This window comes from Periplaneta americana, chromosome 3 (genome assembly GCF_040183065.1).
Source record: "Periplaneta americana isolate PAMFEO1 chromosome 3, P.americana_PAMFEO1_priV1, whole genome shotgun sequence".
Classification (NCBI taxonomy): domain Eukaryota; kingdom Metazoa; phylum Arthropoda; class Insecta; order Blattodea; family Blattidae; genus Periplaneta; species Periplaneta americana.
In genome coordinates this window covers 98417793-98442971 of record NC_091119.1, presented here as the reverse complement: position 1 = coordinate 98442971, position 25179 = coordinate 98417793, and the positions used below count along the sequence as shown (strand labels likewise).

The window sequence follows — 25179 nt, the reverse complement described above, 5'->3', positions numbered from 1 at the left end:
TTTTAACTTTTTTCCCAGTTTCGCCCAAAGCAGAATGTATGTTCACTTGAGCTTCCTTTACTATTGCTATTTGGCTACAAAGAGATTGTTTTTCACGTTCTAATTGTTCAATGCTTGCAGGTATGAAAGAAAAGTTTGATGTTATGTAGGCAATATCGTTTTTCACTCGTGAGTCATTCAGACAATCTTTCACTGCTTTCACACACGCTGCACTATCAGTTTCAGGTAATTTATCAATAACTGTGACCACTTCTTTAAAATACTTAGAATAATACACCACTGACTGAATCCAGGTTCCCCATCGTGTAACAACCGGCTGAGGTTGGAGTGGGATATCTGGAAAGTTCTCTCTGAATATTGAAATCCTGGATGGGGCTTTACAAAAACATTTTTTTGTGTTAGAAATAAACGAATTGACAAGAGGAAATTCATTCCGGATTGTTTCAGAAACCCTGTGAAGGCCATGTGCTAGACAGGTTACATGCGTGAGGTTAGGATAAAATGTTTTAAGAAGTGGAGCTGCAGCAACCACGTATGAGGCAGCATCAGTACAAAACAACAGAACTTTAGAATCGTCTATATTACCTGAGTATAAAGACTGTAGGCCTTTATTTACAAAATAAGCAATGGCTTGGCTATTCACTTTCGAAAGTTCCTTAACACATACGAGGTGTGGAATCGAAGGTCCATCAGGACTAAGTTTTCCTACTACCATATTTGCTATATACCTATTCATAGGATCTGAGGTTTCATCCACAGAGACCCATATGTAAGAATCACCTATATCCTCCCGAATGGAAGCTAAAGTTTCATTGTATATTCTAAGTAATTTTTTCTTAGGGTCGACTCAGATGGGATATTTTGTTTGCAGTATTTTTGTAAAAAGTGTCTTAAAACCGGATTTTCAATTGGATTCCAGGGAATGTTAGCAGCAACAAACGCTCTGGTTAAATCAGCATAGAAATTGCTGCTGAGATTGGATGAAGTATAGGCTGTGTTAGTAAAGTTTGTTGCAGTTGATTTTTCTGCTGAGCTTTAGCCTTATGAGCCGCTCCTTGCACATGCTGCTTTAGGTGGCACTTCTTTTCTTGCGAAATCTAAAAATGTAAAGTAAACTGAATTAAAATAAAATCCTAATTGTTGTATTGCCGTATTTCTATCACAAAGTTAGTGGGTTCGAACAATCAAAATTTTAATGACCTGCAAATACTTTAACTATCGGAATTTAAAAGGTTAAAGTGTAGTGGTCTTAAAAAGAATTATACCTCAGGATAGCTCAGTCAATGTATAAATATTATAGGCCTACTCATTAAAATTAATAGAATTTATATATTTCAACTATTGTTACATACCTGTTTGCTACAAATCTTGCAGAATATTATTTTTCCATCATAAGTGAATTCTGAATATTCTGTTAGCCATTGCCAGATCATTGTAGATTTTGCACTTATATTTTTCGGCATTATCACGTTAAACTTCACAGGAAAACGTCCTACCGCTCAAAACTTTTCAACACAAATAAGGTGAGGCAAAGAGCAACTGTTAACGAGCATTCAAATGAACTGTTGTTATTGAGATTCAATTGGACAAAAATACAAAGTTCCACTTATTGTTGCATTTCCTGGTAGTGTTAACACTAGGAGGGCCATTCTTTTAAATATTTTGTAACGGTTTACCCTACTAATTCGCAGTTTTACGACTTTTCATAAATATTTCAAAAACACTCTTTCTCCAAAAATTGTGATTTTATGACACTCTGAAGGGCAGTACAGCTAATTGGTTTCAGACCGAAAACAGTCATTTTTATAGTATAGTACCGTAAAGCGGGGTGACTTTGAACACCGAGGTGACTTTGAACAGTAATTTAGCGCCTTTCTAAATTAAATGCTGTACTCAATTGCGATAAAACTGTTTAAGTTGTCAATAAACTAGTTCAGTTCTTTTGCAATAGGGTACAGCATTTAATTTAGAAAGGCGCTAAATTACTGTTCAAAGTCACCTCGGCGTTCAAAGTCACCCCACTTTACGGTATATCTCTGAATCGGTAGCAGCACATGTTGTGATTGTTGCCTGCTTCAAAACTAAGGTTGGTTCTTTGTCGGCATTTATGCCTCCAAACATGTTAAATTCGGTGTAATCTATTGTGAGTGTCGTGAGATTCAAAACATTTTGTTTCCTTTATCAATGGTTTCATGGCCGGTGTGAAGCAAACTTTCCACTTTTTAAATGCCTTAAATTTCGCAGTGAATGCATGTATAAATTATAAAAAGTAAGAGTAAAGTGCGAAACTTTACAGTGAGTTAGGCATTTTTAGGCGAATATTAACAAAGTAGGCTCTAATAACCGTTTTAGGGAATTTTAGGGCACTATAAAACTCTTTGAATACCTTTCAATTTCCATGAAACACAAATATTAATAATTATTTTTACTTTTCTCCTAAAGAAACAAATTGGCATTTGCCCTAGAATCCGATGTCTGCTCATCACACACACTTTCCCTAGCAGATGATAAAATGTATTGTACTTTCGATATCGTGTTCTTTTGAAAAAATTAACACCTTCCTTCCACTATTGAAATATGAAATACACCTATATGAAATAACCTATTTCTTACAATTTATAGTACTACAAACGTCTCCTTGTCCCATATCATTATTCAAATTATTTTAGCCATTTACAGTTATTACAACCGATAACGAACATTTCACAATTTACGTAGCTTTTCACAAAAATGCAGAATATGACACAGTCAATGCCTTTTCGAGCTAGACCCCGTAATGTTTGTTCGTGTTTTCTATTTCAGTGTATGGAACTCAGTGAAATATTATATTATAACTTTATTGCATATCATTGCTAAGCTTTATTTAGTGTAATGTGTCCATAAGTTCTGTTTACTTCTTGTTGCATAATATGTTGCAGAAATAATTACAAAACTGTGTTATTTTAATGTGAAGAGAATTTTACATGTTATCATAATCAGTTCACGTCAACATTTTAAGTTTAGAATGGAAGCTATTTTGAGGTTTAATAAAAAGGAATTTATATTGTGATTTCAATTTAGCACATCTACCTTCCTTAATTTTAGACAAAACATTTACTATACCACTCCTATGAAATTAGTGTACGTACAATTGTGTTATTTCGTCTCTTAATAGTAGATAAATACGATAATTCAGTACTCAATTGTAGTATTAAAATACAGACAAATTGAATGTCTGGGGTATCATACATGACATTATGCTTACCGGTAATTATGACGTATAATTGCGAATTTAGGAATATAAGTTAAATATAGTAAACATAACCTATAATTTTCATATGAATGGCAAGGTATTGGAGATCACTAAATTTAGACAGAAAGGGGTAACTGGTACAGTAAACATAACATATAATTTCAACATATCTAAATATCTGTGCAGTGCAATTGAAAATTATTGAATCGTGCATAAATGAATGTACAAGAATTTCGCAATATTTAATCGAAATAAAGGCAGGTAATACACATACGAACAACGTAATTTTCACACCATAAATAATATTACACCTTAACTCGCAAGTGAATTATGTCTGAAGTGTCTCATAATCATTGTTTTAAATTTTATTAATGGAATTACACTACATTTTAGAGAAACATATGTTACTGTTTATGCATTCCAACTAATTTATATGGTTGGGTTGAAACTCCCCCCTTCGTGATCGGGTTAAGCGAGTTACATGGTCTGCTTTACGGCCTGTATTAGATCCAATGAGTTAGAAAGAGACTCTTTCTAACTCGTTGATTAGATCATGATGGCTGTGGCACAGTCTATTGTTCCTAGTACTCACAGCGCTCCAACCGGCTAGCAACTATCGTGAGAATTGCATAAAATCATCCCAAGCTTCGTGACTGTATATAGTAGACTGTGGTAATAGTACATAAAAAAAAACTTGGAGGCTGTGTTAAAAAGTTAAATTTAATTATCTTTCTTGACGTATTCTGTTTCTTTTCCAGCTTCCTGTTTGTCTCTGTTGCTTTCTGGATCTATCCAGTGGGACAAGGGAAGCAAGTACACTAAATTCGCTCATGTTTTACTGTGATTTGCAACGAAAAACATAACTATGTTTTCATAACAGGATCGTATATAAGGTACAACAGAATGAATGATCTCCATATTGGCACGTGACTGCATCCTCATCACCGATTGGCTCTTTTGTTGATAGAGGATTTTGAATCTAACAGTTTTGTAAGTTTTACGTTCTATAGGGGATTTTGAAACTAAACCCAATTTTCATCGCTCTATTTCAGCCCGATTGGGTTGCTTTCAACTTCAATATTTATACTGTTGTTAGAATTCATTACACAGATTGAAATGGTATAAAAAGATGAAAGTATGCAAAAATTGCGTTTAGAGGGTTTTGAATCTAGACAATTCATATAGTAGCCTACCAAATTATCTTAAAGAAATATCTGCACATCAAAAATTTAAGAGAGCTCTTTACAAAACTTTAATAAAAACTACTTTTACAGTATGAACGAACTTACTGAAAATTGCCACAACTGAATAGAAAAAGAATGCCTTTACTTCAAAAATTTTACTTCCTCTTTTCCAGATCCTGACTTCAAGAAGGAATGTCTTCTCATGAAGGACACGTTGGTCGAAATTGACTCCAGACTGTTAAATGAAATGTGATTTGTCTTGTAATGTGTTCTATCTGTTCTTGTGGTTGCTATTTGTTGATGTTGAAATTATTTATAATTAATGTTGAAATTTTGTATGTTGTATTTTAGTCAATGTACTATGTGGTATTTAAATTATGTTGTAGCTTAGTAATTATGTGTTACTTTTGACATGTCCCATATCATGTATGTGATCAGTTGGACGCAATAAATGAATATGAATACAATGAGTATCATAGACAAACAAAAAAAAAAGTGCATCTGAAGTATGCTTATATCTTTGTAGTACTTAAATGCAGACCAGGAGCAGTATTCTGTAGCTAATTACTGGTATAAATACTAGTAGGAAGGCACTGAATTCTTCAAATAAAAAAAAAAAACCGAAATAACTGTGCCAACGTGAGAAGCCTTACCAATAACACTATGAGCCAATACAATAAATAAAGAAATCCCAGTATCATACAGGCCATTTTCACACACCTGCGTGTATTCAAACAAATATTGCTCAGGATAGGGACCGATGGCGGCAATGAACCTCCGGGTTCCTTTAAAGCCATAAGTAAGTACATGTTAACATGGAAGAAAATTTGGTCTACACTATATTCATGTAATAAATAAGAATAAATATAAAAATACTGGATGTAATCTGTTGAAGAATAAGATGAAAAGTAACTCTTACATTCCCATCTGCAGAATGAGTCATAGGTGTAATACTCTTACAATGATGAACCTAATCCTCAATTTTATTTTTCACCCTTGAAGCTGATCTGTAATGAAGCTCCTTCTATGGACCAATGGTGGAATGAATTGGCAGGAGAAATCGAAGTACTGGTACTTAGAGAAAATCTGCCCCAGAACTGTTCCATTTACCACAAATTTCACTGGTACTACCGGGGATCGAACTCTTGGTGCCTCAGTGAAAGACCATCATCCAACTGATCATCTAACCATATAAACCACAGTTCAGCTTATGATGGATATGATTATGATAAGTATAAATATAAACATAAATTTGAGATTATGGTGTTAAAATGTTAATTTCGTCTTTTCTACTGAAATCCCGTTAGCATATGCAGGTTTAACTAAATAATAAAAAATATTAGATATGGGATTTCAGGCTTAGGTTGTGTAAGTTTTAGGGTTTTGCAACTGTATATATATATATATATATATATATATATATATATATATATAAATTCTAAAATATAGACATCAGCTCAAAGAATTTGAGTGACCACAAGGGTCCTGAATACAATAAACATGTACAGTATAATGTGATTTGATACATTAAAGAAAAATTAATTGAAATAGAGATGATGATGTAATATTTGAAGAGAATCCTTGATAATGGTGTGTGGATAAGCTTCAGGGCTTCTACCGCGTTGTCTTGGTGTTATTGGCTGACGTTTCGATTGCTGTGTTGTGGCCATCTTCAGAGCAGTTGTTGGATAAGGAAATAGTCTACCAGCTCTTATATATAGTAGTCTCGATGGGGGGAGTAATTGCTGTGATAGGTCGTAGGACAACGCGGTAGAAGTGGTAGAAGCCCTGAAGCTTATCCACACACCATGTACACCAGCTGCGGAAGCCTATGCGAACACTTAATCCTTGATAATATTTATAAGGACAGACATTACATAATCAAAAGGAATGTGAAGTTCCTTAAGATAATTCCATGTGAATTTGGAAATAGAACCTCTGCTGCCAAACAGCAAACCAATGACAGACCATTGTTTAAGAGGGACGTTGTACTTTTGAGAAAGATAAGGCAGACAAGGTTCATATATGGACTTCTTCTCAATATCAACTTCGGTGGCCTGATATAGGTTTCTTTCGAAACGGATAGTAGGGTCAAGAACAAGAGCCCATTTTAAGCATCCATTAATAGCAATAATGTCTGCCTGTCTGAAAGAACCATCTGATGATACACAATGTACTTCCCAAATCACTCCAACTTTTCGGAAGTACATATACATTGCAGCCTTATGAAAGTATTACTTGAGACAAGATCTTGACAATGATATATGATATATTTCGTCACAGCACTTCTTTACATGTAATGGTGTACCTCACATTTCTGTATCCGGTGCCATCATTAACATATTATTACAATAACACATTATTTTGCAGTACACGTCTATACAAATACTCCCAATTATTACACTATGTACCTTTTTTTGTTATTTGGTCAAACTCCCCTTCAGTATTTCTCCTACATTTCATTTGCTATTCTCTATTTATTCATTAATCCTAATATATCTAATATTCTATACTACTTTCACACCCCCTTTATCCTGTAACTACTATTCACTAAAGTCTCAATTTCAATTTTTCTCTGTAAATTATCATATTGAATTATTTGTCCTATTTGTTCTTTGACCTTTTCTCCTATCTTTCTCTTATATTCATTTACTGTTTCAACGTTCAAATGTTAGGTATGCAAAATGTCTTCTATAAGTATCAAAAGAAAGCATGTTGTACTATGGAAAAAACTGCAAGTAATTGAGTAGTTTGGGAAAAGAGAAAATTCGGTTCACCTCACATCATAATACGAGTTAGAAATTACAACTGTGCGCGATTTAGGCTAATGAAAAACAAAATATAAACTGTATAAAAATTTTTAAATCTACAACATGAGACCTCTACTATTTCCATCTTTCCGCAGACAGTCGTCATAAGGAGTTTACTTGGCCATTAAAAACCCGTCTTACAAAACCATACTTAAGTACAATAAGTAATGTTTTAATAATTGACATCGGAAAATCAAACATGAATTGTAAAAAAAACAGACTTAAATTAGGGAACTTCTGATCCACTACCTAGCGCATTAAAAGAAAAGACCAAGGAGAAAATTAAGAAAATATTATGTACTTAGTTTATGAAACATTTTATTGTACGGATTATCCGATTTTTTTTGATTAACCGTTCACTCTACCCCCTTCATTACCACGGATAATAGAGGTTCTACTGTAGTCCTACATGATTCCCTAGATTTGGCACCTACTATTATTCTAATAATTACTCTTTTTTGTAATAGGAATATATTGTTGCTGTCTGTGGCTGCAACTTTGCCTGTTCTTGTAAAAGACTTCAAAGGTGATTATTTTTCAGTCAAGGACGAAAATATATAGAGTGCCCATAAAGTCCCTATACATCCATGATACTGACCTAACATTATATTTGTATAGAGTAGGATCTAACAAGAACTCGGGCTAGTGGAGTTCCACATGTCCTCCTTCCTTCTCAACACACCATTTTCATTGCCTTATGGTTGCACGGAAAACACGTCGTAACATAGCAGGTGTTATCAGCAAGCATGCCTCTCTTACTTGCCACCCATTAATATCAAGCATCTAGTTTTGTAAACTTCACTCTTGATAAAACTCCATGCGAAAAAATCGAGAGGTGTCAGGTTGGGAGAGCGAGGAGCCCACATGCGATTCGAACCTCTTCCGATCCACTGGCCAGGAAAGACATTATTCAGGTACTCTTGCACAGTGATTGCAAAGTGGGGTGGTGCTCCATTTTGTTGGAAAACCACTGAGTCGAGTAGACCATTCTGCTGCAAATGTGATTCCAGGAACTGTTAGCTTCCTCCGGTTATTGTCTGTTTGGCAAACATGAAAGGGCCGAAAATTTTGTCTTTCATGAGACCAAGCCACACATTGACTTTAGTAGAGTTCCTTTGCCACTCACTGCCTTAACTGGGTTCCTCATCTGGCCATATCCGGCAACTGTTCGGTTGACGACGCCGCACAGATGAAATGTCGTTTCGTCACTGAACAGGACATGATCCATCTGGTCCTACTCTGCTGCAGCTTGACGCAGATCACAACACATGGCTTGGCATGTTGCATAGACCTCATCCTCCAGCCTGTGAAGCACCTGGATATGGTAAGCCTTCTTCTTAAGAGTGTAACGCAGCACTTTCCACATTGTGGACGTTGGAATGTTCAGCTCCTGACTCAGCTTGCGAGTGGATGTCTTTGGACTTCTCTATCTCTTATTCTCTGACCATAGGTCGTCCACGGCGCTGCTCATCACCTACAAACCCTGTACACCTGAATTTGTTCACAATCTGCTGAACAGCAAGTCTCGTAGGCGCTTCTTTGTGATACTTTCTCTGAAATACCCTCTGAAATTCAGCATAGCTTTTGCCACCTAACAGTATTCCACCATTGTGACTCGTTCAGCAATGGTAAACATTTGGACGTGTCTTCACTGTTCCTACAACAGAAATGATCCAAACTTATGCTTTTTGTGAAATGTATAGAAACTTTATGGGCATCCTGTATTATATCGTGAAGTGTGTAAGTTAGATATGAAGGTTAATAAGCGTTATGATTTACAAAAATATTGTGATTCTGAAAGACACATCGAACATCTGAAATTGTTTAAGGATTCGATTTCGGATCAGTCCATTTTTTATTATGACTTGTGTCTGATACTCATATGTGCGAATATTCCATTTCATAAACTTGGGAATCCACATTGTAAACACTTGATTGAAAAGTATATTACGTCTAGAAAATTTCCGACTCCAAAAAACATGCGTAGGTGTACACAGTTCTTTCCTTTGTGTTATGATATAATTTTAAATTGTATACGACCAGTTGTTGCTAACAATAAAAGGGTTAAACTAAAACTGAAGAGTGTTCTTGAAAAAAAATCCAGCATATTTGCAATTATGTGAAGTGCAATATGAATTAAATAGTGAACATGCACAAGATGAAACACAACATTATGATAAAACTATTTCAAATTCGCACCAATTACATCGTGTGATTTCGAAAGAACATTTTCTTGTTTGAATGACAATCGAAAAAGGTTTATATTTGACAATTTCTGAGTTGTAGATTGCAACACAATTAATGACACTTAATGTACACCATTCATTTATTTTATTTAAAATTCATCACCATTTTCTACAAAAAATAGAATTAAGTAAGTTGCTTTCGTAAATGTGTGTTATAATCTAGGCTATTTGTTTTAATTACTTGACTATACTATACCGAGCAATGTTTTAGTGCTCTGTACAAGTCCCTGTACTACTCTGAGTTGATGTAAACAACACGAGTTGTATTACACGCGACGTAGTTAACTTCATATGTTCGGTGTCCGAACTTCCGTCCCTAGTACTGGTACTCACTTATTCAATAATTCATTCGTTTATAAGAAATAAGTTGAAATCAAGAGATTGTTTTGAATTGCTGCAGTAATAAGTCCTTTCTCTGCATTATTTGCACTTTCTCTTTTAACATGATTGCAGAAGATCACAGTGTGAGAAAGTGAAACTCGCAATGCGCTCAACTTGTCTTGAATTCAGTTTCTTTAAGCTGAGGCAGAAATTTGTGTTTGTCAGAATGTTGAAGTCAGATTACCTGTTTCGAGTTTATGCTCACTTCCAAAGCAAGACTTCGCAGCATCTATATGGCAAGAAGACTGATAAGAAGCTATCTTCTCTAGATTCCCAAACTGAACGGCTCCTGGCAGTTTATCTTACTCCGGATCGAATCAAATATATTACGAGCTTCGCTTCATTGCATATATCAGCATTCGTCATTATGAAATAGAATGACGTTATTGCAATTAACTATGTGGGCAGCGAGCTATGAGTAGGTACTGTAGTGGTGGGGATGCAATTGCAGTTATGAAAATAAGTAAATTTCATCACAGATGTAATTCATCTGACTACAATTTACAAAGTTTCCCCAGTTCATGCACTGCCCAGATCATAGTGTATAATATTGGGCAATTAGTACGCAACAAAGTCCAAAAAATCTCGTAAAATAGCATTAGAGGAGATACACGAACAGTAGCAGTCGCTTGTTTTCATGTGTGTTTTTGTTTGTATCGACTTCATTATTCCATCTTCTGATCCCGTGTCTTAAAAGTAGTGCCTCACACTCATACTAGAATTTGTAACATTAATAACAGTGAATGATGTATTTAGTGATCCTACAAAATGAGTTTATCTAAATAGAGCGGGCTTATCATTCTCACAGAGAGTGGGAGCACAATTACTTCTTTGTTATGATAAAAGACAAAATATGTTGTTGCATTATTTGTAACGCTTCAGTAGCAATGCCTAAGAAATGGAATTTAGAATGGCACTTCAACACACTTCACAGCAAATACCAGTTGGACTTTCCACCCAATACTGAAGTTAGGAAACGCAAGTTAAATGAACTTAAATCCAAGTTATCAGCACAACAGCCAGTTTTACAATGGAAAGCAGCAACTATTGCATCATTCAAAGTAAGCCATCTTCTTGCCAAGAAATGTAAACCGTTTAATGATGGTGAAATTATTAAGGATATGTTTATAGAAGTATCAGATGTACTTTTTCAAAGTTTTAAAAACAATAATGAGATTAGGGCTGCTTTTCAAGAGCTACAGTTATCACGAAATATTGTGATGTGGCGAGCTGAAAAAATGAATGAAAATGTGACCAGCAATTGCGAGCAGACATCTAAGTGCAATGCCTTTTCTCTCCAGCTTGCTGAATCAACAGATATTAGTGATACCGCTCAAATTATTGTTTATTATATATATATATATATATATATATATATATATATATATATATATATATATATAATACCGGTAATACAAAATAACACACTTGTTAATGAGAAAATTGTGGTTTCATCTCATCTACTAGACTTTCAAAATCAGGCATATACTGTTACAGGGCCAGTCTCAAGGAATTTTCCAGATGCAGATCCGTTGAACTGGAACGATGTTTTGTCTTCGTTTGTTTCAAGTATGAAAATGCAGACTCACATAAATATGTTGATCCGAAGCAAGAATGCAACATCTCACTACATTTCCTAATATTGCTGTATTTGTCTCGGAAAACATATTTACAAAATTCTTCTTCTGATGACCGTGTCTTTAAGAACATATCACACTGAAGAGTTATAATCTCATTTTCAAGAAATATATTATCCATGGAGAAGATCATACTAATTTTCCCTGTGATGTTCTTCCTGTCTAAGTCTTTTCTGAATGGGAAAGAAAGATATTGAATAATATCTTCGATTTTTTTGAAGTTGCTGAATCTAGATTCAAAGTCCTGAATAACTTCAGCAATTTCATCAACAAATTTCTCGGTTTCAGTCTCAAAATCAGGATAGTTGTTTTTGTGATCTTGCAAGTTTTCGAAATTGTTTTGTTGAAGGTCAGTTATCACCATTTAAAACTGGTTTTGATAAGCAGAAATCAGGCCAATCATGTCACTCACAGTCTTTTCTCTTTCTTGAAGTTCTAAATTCAGAGTACTTAGTTTGCCTTGTAATCTGTCAGAAATGCCAAGTCACAGAGCCACACCACATCCTCTAACTCTCGGTAATCATCTCCTCTTTCCTCCAAGAATGTTTTAATTTCACTCAATAAATCACGGAATCTTTGGAGAAACTTACTCTGGCTGAGCCACCTTACATCCGTCTATAATAATAAATCTCTATTGTTTCCACCCAGTCACATCCTGAAGAAACGGCTTTGAAGAGGCTGTCATCGGATGGAATTTACAATTTTGAAGGTTACCCGGTATGTCCACCACACTTTTTGTGTTTAAACGTTTGCTGGCCAGTATGTGCTGATGAATGATACAATGATACCGGTAATTAAAAAAATCTGGAAAGTCATCATCTTTCCGGCATAAAACAATGAAACCTTTAATATGACCAGTCATACATTTTGCTCCATCCATTGTAATGGACACTAACTTAAAGGGAGGCAATTTAATTTTATCAACAAAGTTTTTGAAGGAGTTGAATATATCCAGACCTGTGGTATCCTCTTTCAGAGGAATCATACCAAGCATTTCTTCTTTTGAGGTAAAATCACTAAAAACCATTCATATATATATATATATATATATGTATATTGTAAGTTATATACAATTTGTAATGCTTCAGTAGCAATGCCTAAGAAATTGAATTTAGAACGGCACTTCAATACACTCCACAGCAAATACGCCTACCAATTGGACTTTCCACCCAATACTTAAGTTAGAAAATGCAAGTTGAATGAACTTAAATCCAAGTTATCAGCACAACAGAATCTCTTCTTAAAGCCAGTTTTATAGTTGAACTATTGCATCATTCGTAGTAGCTCACGGCAGGTCTTAACGAGAAAAAGTAGATCACACCATAAAACAAGTTGGCTAAGCCTGAAATATACAAAATCAATAAAAAGGTTAAATTATGAACAAAATGATTATGACATTATTTTTAAATGCTAAGTATGGAATATGCCTATTATTCGGTTGGGAAGCTTTTGTCATCTAGTCTGCTATAAAAAAATCTGAAAGTTAGAATTTATAAAACAGTTATATTAAGTTACTGGTTGTTCTGTATAGTTGTGAAACTTGGATTCACACTTTGAGAGAGGAACAGAGATTAAGACTGTTTGAGAATAAGGTGCTTAGGAAAATATTTGTAGCTAAGAGGGATGAAGTTCCAGGAGAATGGAGAAAGTTACACAATGCAGAACTGCACGCATTGTATTCTTCACCTGACATACCTAATTGAGGAGGTAACTATCAAAACGTGTTTTGTCACATTTCTTTTTAAATTTGAGATATTGGTACCAATGATTTCTTTGTCATCAATTATATCTTGTTAAATATTATTTACTCAACAAAAAATATTTTATCCCATTTAGAAAAACTAAACAAAATCAGGGTTTCAGGCAAAATAGGTTTTGTCCTCACCCTGTTTTTAGATTAAAGAGCGTTTTGACCAACTGACCAATGAGAGTGCTTCTTTTTACAGACAACTGAATATACAACCCAGTCAAGTGGTGTGATCAGTGTTATTAGTATATGATTGAGGTTAGCTTCGCAATGGAGAAGTGTTACTCAACAAGTTAATTAAATTCTAGTGATTAATAGTCAATTGACCATTGTGTTATATTGTGATTTTGTGTAAAAATGGCATCTGATTGATAGTGGCTGTTGTTGTAAGTGTAAGCCAAGCAGTGCTTACTTGTATAAAAAACCAATTGCAATGTTTGCAATATGAATATAAAATTTACAACACATTATACATACTGTATAATATGACTCGTCAGTTCACGACAAATCTGACTTTTGACTAAGACTAACACAATATGAAGAAAATTTTGCCAATATATGAAAATATTTATTTAATATTTCAATGCTACAATATCTTTGTTCCTAAACTATTTGGAGCAGGTTTAACTCATAATTTACAAAATAATTAATACTGTAGTTACCTGAATGTAAGAAAGAGGCAACTCAATTTTTTACAGCAAAGAAAACAAAAAAAAAAAAAAAAAAAAAAAAAAAAAAGAACTTCTTAACATTGGCTGCACTTAACACAGGTCACAACATAAGTAACTTTTCTATATTTTCTGACAAAGATTACACCTTCTGTTAAATATTATTTTGTACAATGAAAAGATTACTCCATATCACATGAAGTAATAGGAGCATATTTGTAATGTGCTACAGTTGGTAGGTTAATATTTATGGTATTTCACTACTCTTACCTTCAAGCACCTTATTAACTTGAGAGTAGAATGGGTGGTTTGAGTTTTTCAAGTTATTTCTGCAAAACATGTCTGTTGTATCCTTATAATATCAGGAAAGTTCGGTTCAGTGGTAGTTATAGAAATATTAATGGAAGGGGGGTAATAGCATAAATAAATGACAAATATTTTTATGAAGGAAAGTATAAAAATTTTGCTAAAACATAATGAAATATGACGTTTTTTGGGTTAACTGCATTCTACACATCGTGAATCATGAAAATTCTTATTCCCATACTGGTAGTAAGCATGTTTTAGAATATGAAATTTCATTACTGTCACTACTTATGAGACACTTGTTGGTTAAGTTCGTGCCCCTCATGCGTAAAAAAAAAAAAAAAAAAAGATATCAGGGTCAAGTGATAAACCAACATCAGTAAAAAAACAAATTCCTAGAAAAGTAACAGTAAGGAATATTTATTGACTGGTGTTCGCAAATTCTTTTACCTAATGTATATGGATTTTGTCAGCTGGTACGTAATTCATTGTCAATCCTAACTGAAGCCATCATATACTTTGACCTAAGGGGAAGATATTTTTGTGCGTGTTTGCATTTTTTGTGAGATTTTTAGTGTACCTGAAAGATTTTCAGATAAATTCGTTGCCAGTGCTATTGATATTGCATATCGTTGTAATTCTAGAGAAACAAGAACCTGTTCATAAAGTTCCTTAGAATGCTTATTAAATCATGTCACTGTTAAATGAGGAAAGCAACTAAGACTAGTAAATGGGAATAACCAAGTAATGCAGATTACTACATACCGGTACTAAAGATTAAGATTACTAAATACTTTTATTGATGTCTCTATCTGATATATGATTACTGTACTCCCTAATACTAACAAGATCTGCACACAGCACTTGCACAGGTGAAAGAGCATCGTCACATTCATGGTCATTTAATTTCCTGTGTTGGCTCAGTACCAGCCAATTTTCGTGCTGGTAGATTCATTGTCATTGTTTTATCGAGCGCATTTACAAATAAATAACAGTACTATACAAATATGGCTTTCAGGTATAGCTCCCTGTAAAGCGGACTTGAATAATTCCAAGGGAAAAATTGTTTTGGGGTCAGGCATCAAACCTGGGACCTTTGGCCAAGTGCACCATCACTCTATCGACTGAGCTACCCAGTAACTCTACCAGACCCCAGCTAAATTATTCCCTTTTTATCCACCTACCTCAAGTGGCTTGACAACACGTCAGAAACCCAACACTGAGTACACACTTTCCGTGTGATTCAAACTTGTGGTTTTCTGTTAATAATTGAGACAGAGTCTGGTGGAGTTCAAGGGTAGCTCAGTCGGTAGAGCATTGGCGCTCTCAGCCAAAAGTCCCGGGTTCGATGCCCGTACCAGATACAATTTTTCCTTTGAAATTATTCGAGTCACCTTTACCTGAAAGCTGGATTTGTATAATACATGTTACCATTTGTTAACAGAAAACCACAAATTTAAGTCACACACAAAGTGTGCACTCAATGTTAGGTCTCTGACATCTTGTCAACCCACTTGAGGTATGTGGATAAAAAGGGAATAACTGAGCCAGGGTCTGATAGAGCTCAGTCGGTAGAGCATTGGCGTGCTCAGCCAAAGGTCCCAGGTTCGGTGTCCGGCCCCGGAACAATTTTTCCCTTAAAATTATTCAAATAACAGTACTGTATATCACATCATTTTTCGAAGTTCGAAGTGTGATTCTGTTTTCAAATGCAAAACATTCGCCCTATAGAAATACATAGGCAATCACAGAAGATTATGGTGATGATATTATAAACCAAGCAAGTGTGAGGAAATGCTGATTACTGATTAATATTAATCAAAGAGAATTAAATATTCATGATAATGAGTGACGCTGATATAACCTCTGCAGTTGCGAGCGTCGTTAAATAAAATATAACATAACATTCATGATAATGATCATTCCAGACATCCCTCTCTTGTGACTGAAGAAATGAGTAATTTTCAACAACTGTAACATCTATTTCTTCCTTTCTTCCATGAAGCTATCACGTTCTTGAGAAATTGTTAAGTTGGTAATTATTAATCATGGTAAATATCTTTGGATATCCATTTCTAAAGCTGAAGGTGTGGATAATATTAGTGTAATATTATTGAAGAAAATATTGGACATACTTCTGTCGACATTAACATATATATTCAATGCCTCACTCATAACTTCTACCTACTCGAACCTCTGGAAGAAAGCCTTTATCCATTCGATCCCCAAAATTAAAACCCCATTATGTGCAAATGATTTCCGTCCAATTAGTATCCTACCTGCTCTATCAAAAGCTCTGGAACGTATTGTTCACAAACAATTAATGAACTATCTAACCGAACATGCCTTACTGGATGAATACCAATCCGGGTTCAGAAATGGACATAGTACGACTACAGCACTACTAAAAGTGAATGAGGATATACGTGAAGCCACGGATGAACGTAAATTAACATTACTGACATTACTTGACTTCAGTAAGGCATTTGATACAGTTGACATGGACCTTCTATTATGTAAATTAAGACTTCTGAATCTTTCTGAAGTTCTGTTACTTGGTTTGAATCCTACCTTCGTGAACGTCAACAATGTGTCATTCATGCAATTATTCTTCAAAATGGTGTGTCATGAAATCAGGAATTCAACAAGGAACAGTTCTCGGACCTTTATTCTTCATTATCTATATTAATGACGTGACTAGTATGATAAAACACTGCAGATACCATATGTATGCTGACAACTTGCAAATTTATTTGCATTTCCACCCTAACGAGATTAGTGACGCAGTAAACAAAACAAACGAAGACTTGAATTCGATTTCACTGTGGGCACACAAATTTGGATTAAGGTTAAATCCAGAGAAATCGCAAGCAATCGTAATGGGACATAATCAACTACAAAGCACTCTTGATAGTAGTACTATACCACATATAATATTGAATGGGATTATTGTTAAATACAGTGAAACAGTTAAAAATCTTGGAATTTTTATGGATAGCGATCTAAATTGGAACACTCAAGTAACACACATTTGCAAAAAAATATTTTCCCAACTTCACTCCTTGTTCCATATGAAAGAATTTCTACCACTTAGTCTAAAAAAGAATCTTATTAAAACGCTTGTAATGCCCCATTTTGATTATTGCGATTCCTTGCTAACTAATGTAAGTTCACTCTTAACTGAGAGACTACAACGTGTTCATAATGTGTGCATACGATTCATCTGCAATACTCATAAATTTGACCATATAACACCTTCCCTCCAGTTACTTTCATGGGTGCGTCTGAAGGAACGAAGAACAATACATTCACTGTCTCCTCTGTTTAGAATCATGCATACTTCTACTCCGAATTATCTGTTATTGCACTTTCAATTTCTTACAACTCTTCGAAACCGACATCAAGCACTTCTTTCTATCCCTCATCATAGAACGTCTTTATACTCATCTTCCTATACTGTAGAAATAGCTCGCCTCTGGAATTCGTTACCTAATGACGTCAGGGACTGTCGGACTTTATCACAATTCAAAATTAAATTGGAAAATTTTGTCTTAGTTAATGTTTTTAGGTACCTATTGCTAGAAGTATTGACTTTGTTTTTTTTTTTCTTTTTCTTTTTTAATGTAGATTAAAATTGCAAGTTTCTTGTTTATGTTAGTTAATTAGTTAGGATACAATTAATTATGATACTTAATCACTCATTTAAAGTTTGTGTGACTGCAACCTGTGTATATTTTTGTGTGGCTTTGCTTTGTTTATAGTGTTTTTTTTTCCTCTCTCTCTTATTTCTTGTGTAGCTTTACTTTTTGTATATAGTGTATTTTTTTCTGTTGTTATTGTATGGTGTTGCGGAAGAGATGATGGCCTTAACTACACCAGAATAAATAAATAAATAAATAAATAAATAAATAAATAAATAAATAGGTTGTAATGTCGAACTTGGTCCATCCAAGCTGAATTAGAAAGCAGAATCACCCTATGAAATGTACGATCTTTTGCATCGACTGTACTAAGGAATAATTTATGGATCAGGGTCATTTCTTTTTCATCTGGTGTGACCTCCAGAAGTGAAAGTGTCTGAAAATGAAGTCGCCGATTTCTTCTACCTAGGAATAGAATTTCTATAACAGGTACTGAAACTTAAAACATAATTTAAGTGTTACTGACGGGTACTTCCATAATATTCCCTAGTAGTAAGCACTGATTGTTATTATGGCATTTTCAATTACTCAGGCCTTTGCACCAGCTTCTGGAATTCTAGTGATTTCTTGCGCCATATAATATTCACTGTATGGTTCTCATGCTGGTGATCTCTTGGGATAGGTAATATGAAATTGCTAGTGTACCAGTGAAACAAGACGGCTGTGAATTATGGAAGAATGATGCTTTTATGGCCAGAAAACGGTAATACTCGAGAAAACCTAGATATTATGATGGGGAAGAGCAAGAGATCTTTAAGGTCGCAGTGCAAGGGCAATCATAGCCCTCCCCATTTAAATTCAATTCAGTTCATTCGAGAAAACCTAACTCAAAAAGGTTTCTGTCCACAAATTCCACCAGCAAAGAAAGCTGGTACTCTAGCCATTTAGCTAATGGTGTCCTAAGAAAACATTATGATTATAAAAGCAAGCATTCTAGTTTAGAAAGAGTTGTGAACTGTTTAACTGTAGGATGCAACATAAATGTAATAGTACCTGAAGTCAGTGCCAATGAAACACAAATAATAGTAATATACGTTACAAGAGCGGTATGTTGACGTTTTCATGTTCGAGGAAAAGATTGAAAAAGCGAAACGTAGTTGAGCATTTTTAATTTCCGAGAACATGAAAACAAACATACTGCTCGTGTATCGTACATTATTTTGTGCGAAGATCGTTTATTACATACCTGAAAGACGAATTTCTAATTAGTTGCAATGAAATCTCCATCTTGGTTTCTGTTTAATGACGGCAACTTCGGAAAACCAAAATATTTTTCTTCAACATTGTTGCTATAAAATGTTTTCTGTGTTTACTATACTCCAGCAGGTCGTGATATAGGTGTCTTTTTTTTCCCCCAGTCTATAAATGCGAACTTAAAACAAACGGTAAGGTTATGTAATGATTTATTTTTCATTTTAATATTTTAACAATATTATTTATATAACATATTGCAGTAATAACATTGGCATCTGGAATCTTGTTGATTTTTTCACGGCTTCCTTAATGTTACTTGTATCAGGAATGCAATAAGTTTCGTAGAGTAGTAGACTTTACTTAATTTTTGCAAATATTTAAAAACAATAATTAACATTGCAATTTAGGTGAAATTGCAGTGGTAAGTTTCCAATTTATAATTATTGCTATGTTAAACGTCTCTAAAAATAATATGTTAAAAGCCTAAAGCAGTAAAATGAATGTCGCGCTTAAGCAGTAAGAAGAGGGAAATTGTTATTTGTGTTACGTTGGGAATACTGAATGTGGTATTTCACACTTACAGCGTATTGGTTCTGTGCAGAAAACAAGCAAATACGCACGATCTCGCACAAAAATATTTATGTCACGTGCAAGGCATGAATGAGCTCACACTTATACAAGAAAGTTATTTTTATAATCCCTAAAAAAATCAGATATCTGACTTCTTTCATCAATTATATTGTTCAAGTAAACGAACATGACAAATCTTTGTAAACAATATTCCATTATAGACATTTGCTCACATGTACAAAAGTAATTCCTCGGTTACTACAGCTAAATGATAATGTGTGAAAAGGAGCTAACAGATATCACAGATAGTCTTCTGAATTTAAAATTATTGTAGGTATGTTATGATAAACATTTCCTGAAAGAACATCTGCAAATCTCTTAGCAAAGTAAATTTTTACAGAAAAAAGTCAATTTTTCTATATTTCTGGAATGACTAATGCTATATCAATTTCATGAAGTAATTCAGGTACATATATTCAAACTGTAAAATTTTTTACTGAAGACTGGCAACCAGGCAGATAGAAAAGGTATTGACGGAAAGATGGACAGCCAGTTGGCTTCCCAAATAGCCAGCGAGGTAGATAAGTGGGTGTGTGAGTAGAGAGGCAAGTAGGTAGATAGAAATCATGTTTTGCAGCACAATATTTTCTGTTCACATTGCATATACGTAATGGAAAAATGAGCAAGTAAGGCAACACAATGCAGTAAATTGTTTTAAATTGAAATAATGTTTTTCTTACTTTCTCCTCCATTGATGATTGGTGCTTCTGTGTCATTTTCAGCTACAAGTGGGTTGACAAATGCAGACTGAGTAAGAGTAATGTTCTGTGCTGCCATTAGAAATCAAGCATTCATCACGCTTTAATTTATTAATAATCATCTGTTCCACCCACACACTCACTTCCATTGATGACTTGCTGACCCATAACACATGTCCTGACAAATATATGTTATCTATGAACTGAAATCAAAAGAAATGTATCTGCAATTAATTAAGCACTACAGTGATTAATAATACACAACTTGTGTGGTTTCTTGGACACACTGTTGTCACAGATAAAAAAATTAGTTAATGCACTGGCCTTAATCTTAATCCTCTCCTATTGAACCAGATAGGTTCATAGACCTTCCCACATGTGACAGATCCACGGCATGAAAATAGGAGGGTTTACAGTGAAGGACCAGCAATAAGAAAGTCTAAATCATTGAGAAATCATACGCTTGCATTTAAGCTCACATTTTTAATTGGTACCGGTACATAAAATGCAAAATGCCCCTTTTGAGAGACAGCTACAGGGGAGGGGAGGGGAGAGGTTTTCGAAGGACCATTTCCATTCTTTAGGTGGTATACTTACCTGGCTGCTTAGAGGAACAAAATAATCTGATCCACAAGGACTGTAACTATGACGTAAGGTGTGTCATCATCAGACTTTCTCTTAGGGTTTGAGATGTGTCTATGTGTTACCCACACTGAAATGAAATTTAAAGTATTTTGTTAGAAATGAAGCATTGTTCTTGTTTCGCAGAGAAATTCGGAACAACTGACACAAACCCAGAGTAAGATTCCTTTCTCTTTGCAAGGTAACTTCATCAAAAATATTTTTGCTTAACGGAAATAATATTAGAAGACAAAATAATTCAACACTTAACACATATCTCAACATTTTCTTCCACTCCATTTCCAAACTTATTTCCTAAAAGATATGAAGACTCTCAAGACAATTCAGCAGAGCAATTTGATTCAGCAAAAAGTCCACGAGTCTGTTCTTTGAAATCACAGATAGGATTATCTATTGTTCGTTCTTTGAAACTATAGACAGGATTGTCAAATGTTTGGTTTCCCAATTTGAAATAGTCTTTCAAATTCTTGTTAGAAGTTGAGCAATTTCTTCTAACTGAAAGTGGTTACGTGAAGTAAAGAGCTGCATCTCTTGACAAAGGAATGACTGTCATGCTGAAACTAAGGTATAAGATAATCAAAACTACAGTCAGAATATTTACTTTCAAAGAATTACAACTGTTATACTTGTTTTTTGAAAGATGGGATGCGGCCAAGCTTGGAATTACAGAGCCATATTGCTAATATGGACTATCATGGTGCCAGCTGATGGAAGCTAGCAATTGTAGTTAAGATGGCTGACGTTAAAACATTCATTGACAATTAACACGAAGGTAAGAAAACAATACAAAAATCGACAGAGAATCGAAGACGAAACGTACCAATGTCGCCAAGAGAGCTATTAAGCACTCACCACGTGGGAACTGTAACTTTGGCAACTCAACCATTGTTACCATAGCAACAGGCCTACTATGCTAATATAGTGTTAAGCCAAAAGTTGATATATCCAAAAATAAAACTTTTCAGGAAACTAAATTTAAAGTTCAACATAATGTAGTTAATTGATTATTGAATTTATTACCTTCAAATACAGAAGAGATTACAACACATTTTATGGGTATACATGAGGATATTATGTTGATACAAGAGCATAGAAGGACATATCAAGTTTTGCCACTTCAAAGTCTGATACAAAGTTTACATACAACGTTTTGCTAATCCAAGATCTGATAGACCTATTTTAACAAAACTGTGTTTTTATCATGTAAACCAGCGGTCATCAGAACACTGCACTCTCAGGCTAGTGTCTCTTATCCGCAGACAAGACACTGCCCTAGCATGCTATCGTGGCTGCTGGAGGGTATGCGTGTCTCCCTAACCCTTGTGCAGGATGGAACATATTTCCATACCCTCCATGCACTCTACCCATTTCAGCGAGTGCTGACGACTATTGATGTAAACATTGAACAGTTTATTATTACCCTGCACTGCACTAAACTTAGAGGATTACAGCTTCACTTCAATCTTCCCGGCTTGAGTCAGGAAGACATAAGGGCATTTGGTATAGAATGGCTAGTAACTAAATTTTGATAGAAACTGTGATATTCTGACTCATGAGAGGTAGCAATGACAAAAGATCATTTTTCTTCTGTTGGTTAACTGTTGCTGGCTCTGAATAAGTTTCAGGAATGTTGACAAAAAACAGTCTGCCTCTCTTATTTCTTCTGAGGTCCATAACCATTTAGGTTCTTCTGGTTGGAGACTGTATTTAAATTCGACAATCCCAAATTCTTTGTATCATAGCAATTTTATTTGCAGCCACTTAACAGCATTTTCCTGTGTCATTTCTACATATGACGAGTTTATCTGTCAACAAAAACAAGTAAGAGAAAAAATCGTGCTGTCCCATCTCAGTAAATTTTATTGGCAATTTTCCTCTTACAGAACGCACAAAATTATACCAATCTCTTGGGAGCATAATTTCAAAACTACTGTGTTTCTATACGAGCAGGGTACACATCACACTCGAGATGTGTGTGGCCAAGCAGCAGAAATTTCTGATCTATAATTTGCAATGAGGGATGGCTTCCAACTACAACACTCATCATAACATACATAATATTAATGTTGCGGTTTTGTGCACCACAAGTATCAGAATATGTTGTGAGATGTCACTGTGTTAGGTATGGACATTATTTTCTTGTGCAAACAGGATGCTATTTGTTCTGATCCACGACCTGCAACTCCCTCGTGCTACATAAAATACTCAGTTTTTTAATTTTTTCCACTATAGTCTCTAACAGTAAAATTGTACACCCACAGTCTATTTTATGGTAAGCTATGTTACAGTTTAGCACCGGCATTGGTAGACACTGTTGCATGTCGAATACTAGTAGCTTCATAGCACCATTTTCAGCAGCTATTCTTTTAGTCTATCATTTTCCTTATTCTTATATGCTTAACCTGCTAAAGCTAAATGAGTTTCGTGTTCTTGCTGAATGGCAGCCTTATCTTATTGTTTACAACTCTTCATATTTATTTTAAATGTGTCACAGGTTTTGCAAGTATCTATGTTTGGTTGCTTTAATTTAATACTCTTGAATTAAACACATCTCTATATACAGAATAAGAAGGTACACATTCATTTTTCTCTTTCTTCCTAGCCACATACAGACAGTACATCTTAGTGATGCTGAGATTATGTGCTAAATACTTACGACTAGTATGGTGCCTCGAATAATAGTTTTCTTAGTGTGGAAAACTGTTAACTGTTTCATAAAATAACTCATTAATAGGTTCATGTTTTCCTCTCTGATCATATGTTACATTTGCAACAGTATTGTTTTTTTTCTTACCGTACGTATAAGCACATCAACTTTGCCTCTTTTAATTCCATAAACTGCTACAAAGAGAGTCTTACAAACTTCTATAGGCATTTTATTAACAGGGGCAGAATATTTAGCACAAATACTCTTAACATGCGAATTAGCATTTATATTCCCTCTTTATATAAGCTGCACCTTGACCTGAAATAATTTCTCAAAATTAAATTAAGAAAATTCTTAAACCCTTCGTTTTTGTGATCTGGATATTGTTACTTAAATTTTGATCTTGAACAGCTGGGTCAGTAAGTAAATGAAGTTCTGTAAATATTAATTTCTGATCATTTTCTATATGTTTTTATGTACATTTGTTCCTACAGCATTCAAATGCTTGCAAAAATGCGTTTTCTGATCAGTAACATCCCTTTCCTGTTAACATATATTTTACCTTGTGCTTTCACATTTTTGTTTCACATCTATTCAGTATTTTTGTTATAGTGACAGACTGGGTTTCAACACTGTTGCCATTACACTCACCTTGTCTCTCATCAATATCAACAAAGAACTGCCTTGAATATTAAAAGTACTGTTTGCCGAATTATTTATTTCTACATTACATGACATAACATCACATGTAGCAGACTGTAATCATCACTAAGGAGCGGATTCCTATGTGATTAAATATTCTTTTTGAGTGTGATAAAACACAATTAACAAAGTTAAAAATTCCGAACATGAAGTTTCAAGTTTAAAACCCGAATTTTATTTCACATAAAAACACATATTTTCACAAACAAATTATGTAAATATATATTTTCAGGAAATCTACTATAAACACATAAATCTTGGAGTTTTTTAATTAAATAATTTTTTACAAGAACTTATAAATATTTTAAAACTAAATCGATTATATCACTCAGAAGTACGTTATCTTTTTTAAGAATTCTTGGTTGCTTCGTGTTTCTAAGCACTGTGTGGTGTATCCGTGATCCATTTTCGTAATAGTATCGCCCCAAGTTCTGAGAACTGCTAGGCAACATATCAGTGTTATTATTAGGAATAAATTAACATGTACAAGGAGGAGAGACCTTGTAACACATAATTAGGAATGTTTATTGTTGCTGAAGATGATTTCATTCCACGTTTTGTTTGTGAAACACAATAGATAAGAGCTCGGGTATAAATATTATTTAATTTAAACAAATCTTTCGCCTCTCGCTCATGCCTATCAAGTAAGGCAATACATCTTGTTGTGATTCCCTGTCATCGAGCTTCATCAATCGGTAACCTTCAAGATATACTGAAAGATGGTTATTTAAAAACGATTTGGCTTTCCTATTAG

The 25179-nt window shown here is 34.5% G+C and overlaps 1 long non-coding RNA gene across 1 annotated transcript in view; it reads right to left on the bottom strand.

The window, feature by feature from the left end:
* Positions 1-24262, bottom strand: part of LOC138696311 (uncharacterized) — a 30269-nt gene extending 6007 nt beyond the window's left edge. Inside the window, exons 1-2 of the long non-coding RNA XR_011331317.1 lie at positions 21032-24262; positions 20417-20637 (exon numbers count right to left, since the gene is read on the bottom strand). This is a non-coding gene — a long non-coding RNA (uncharacterized lncRNA). The remainder of the gene's footprint in view (positions 1-20416; positions 20638-21031) is intronic.
* Between the last annotated feature and the right edge of the window lie 917 nt (positions 24263-25179).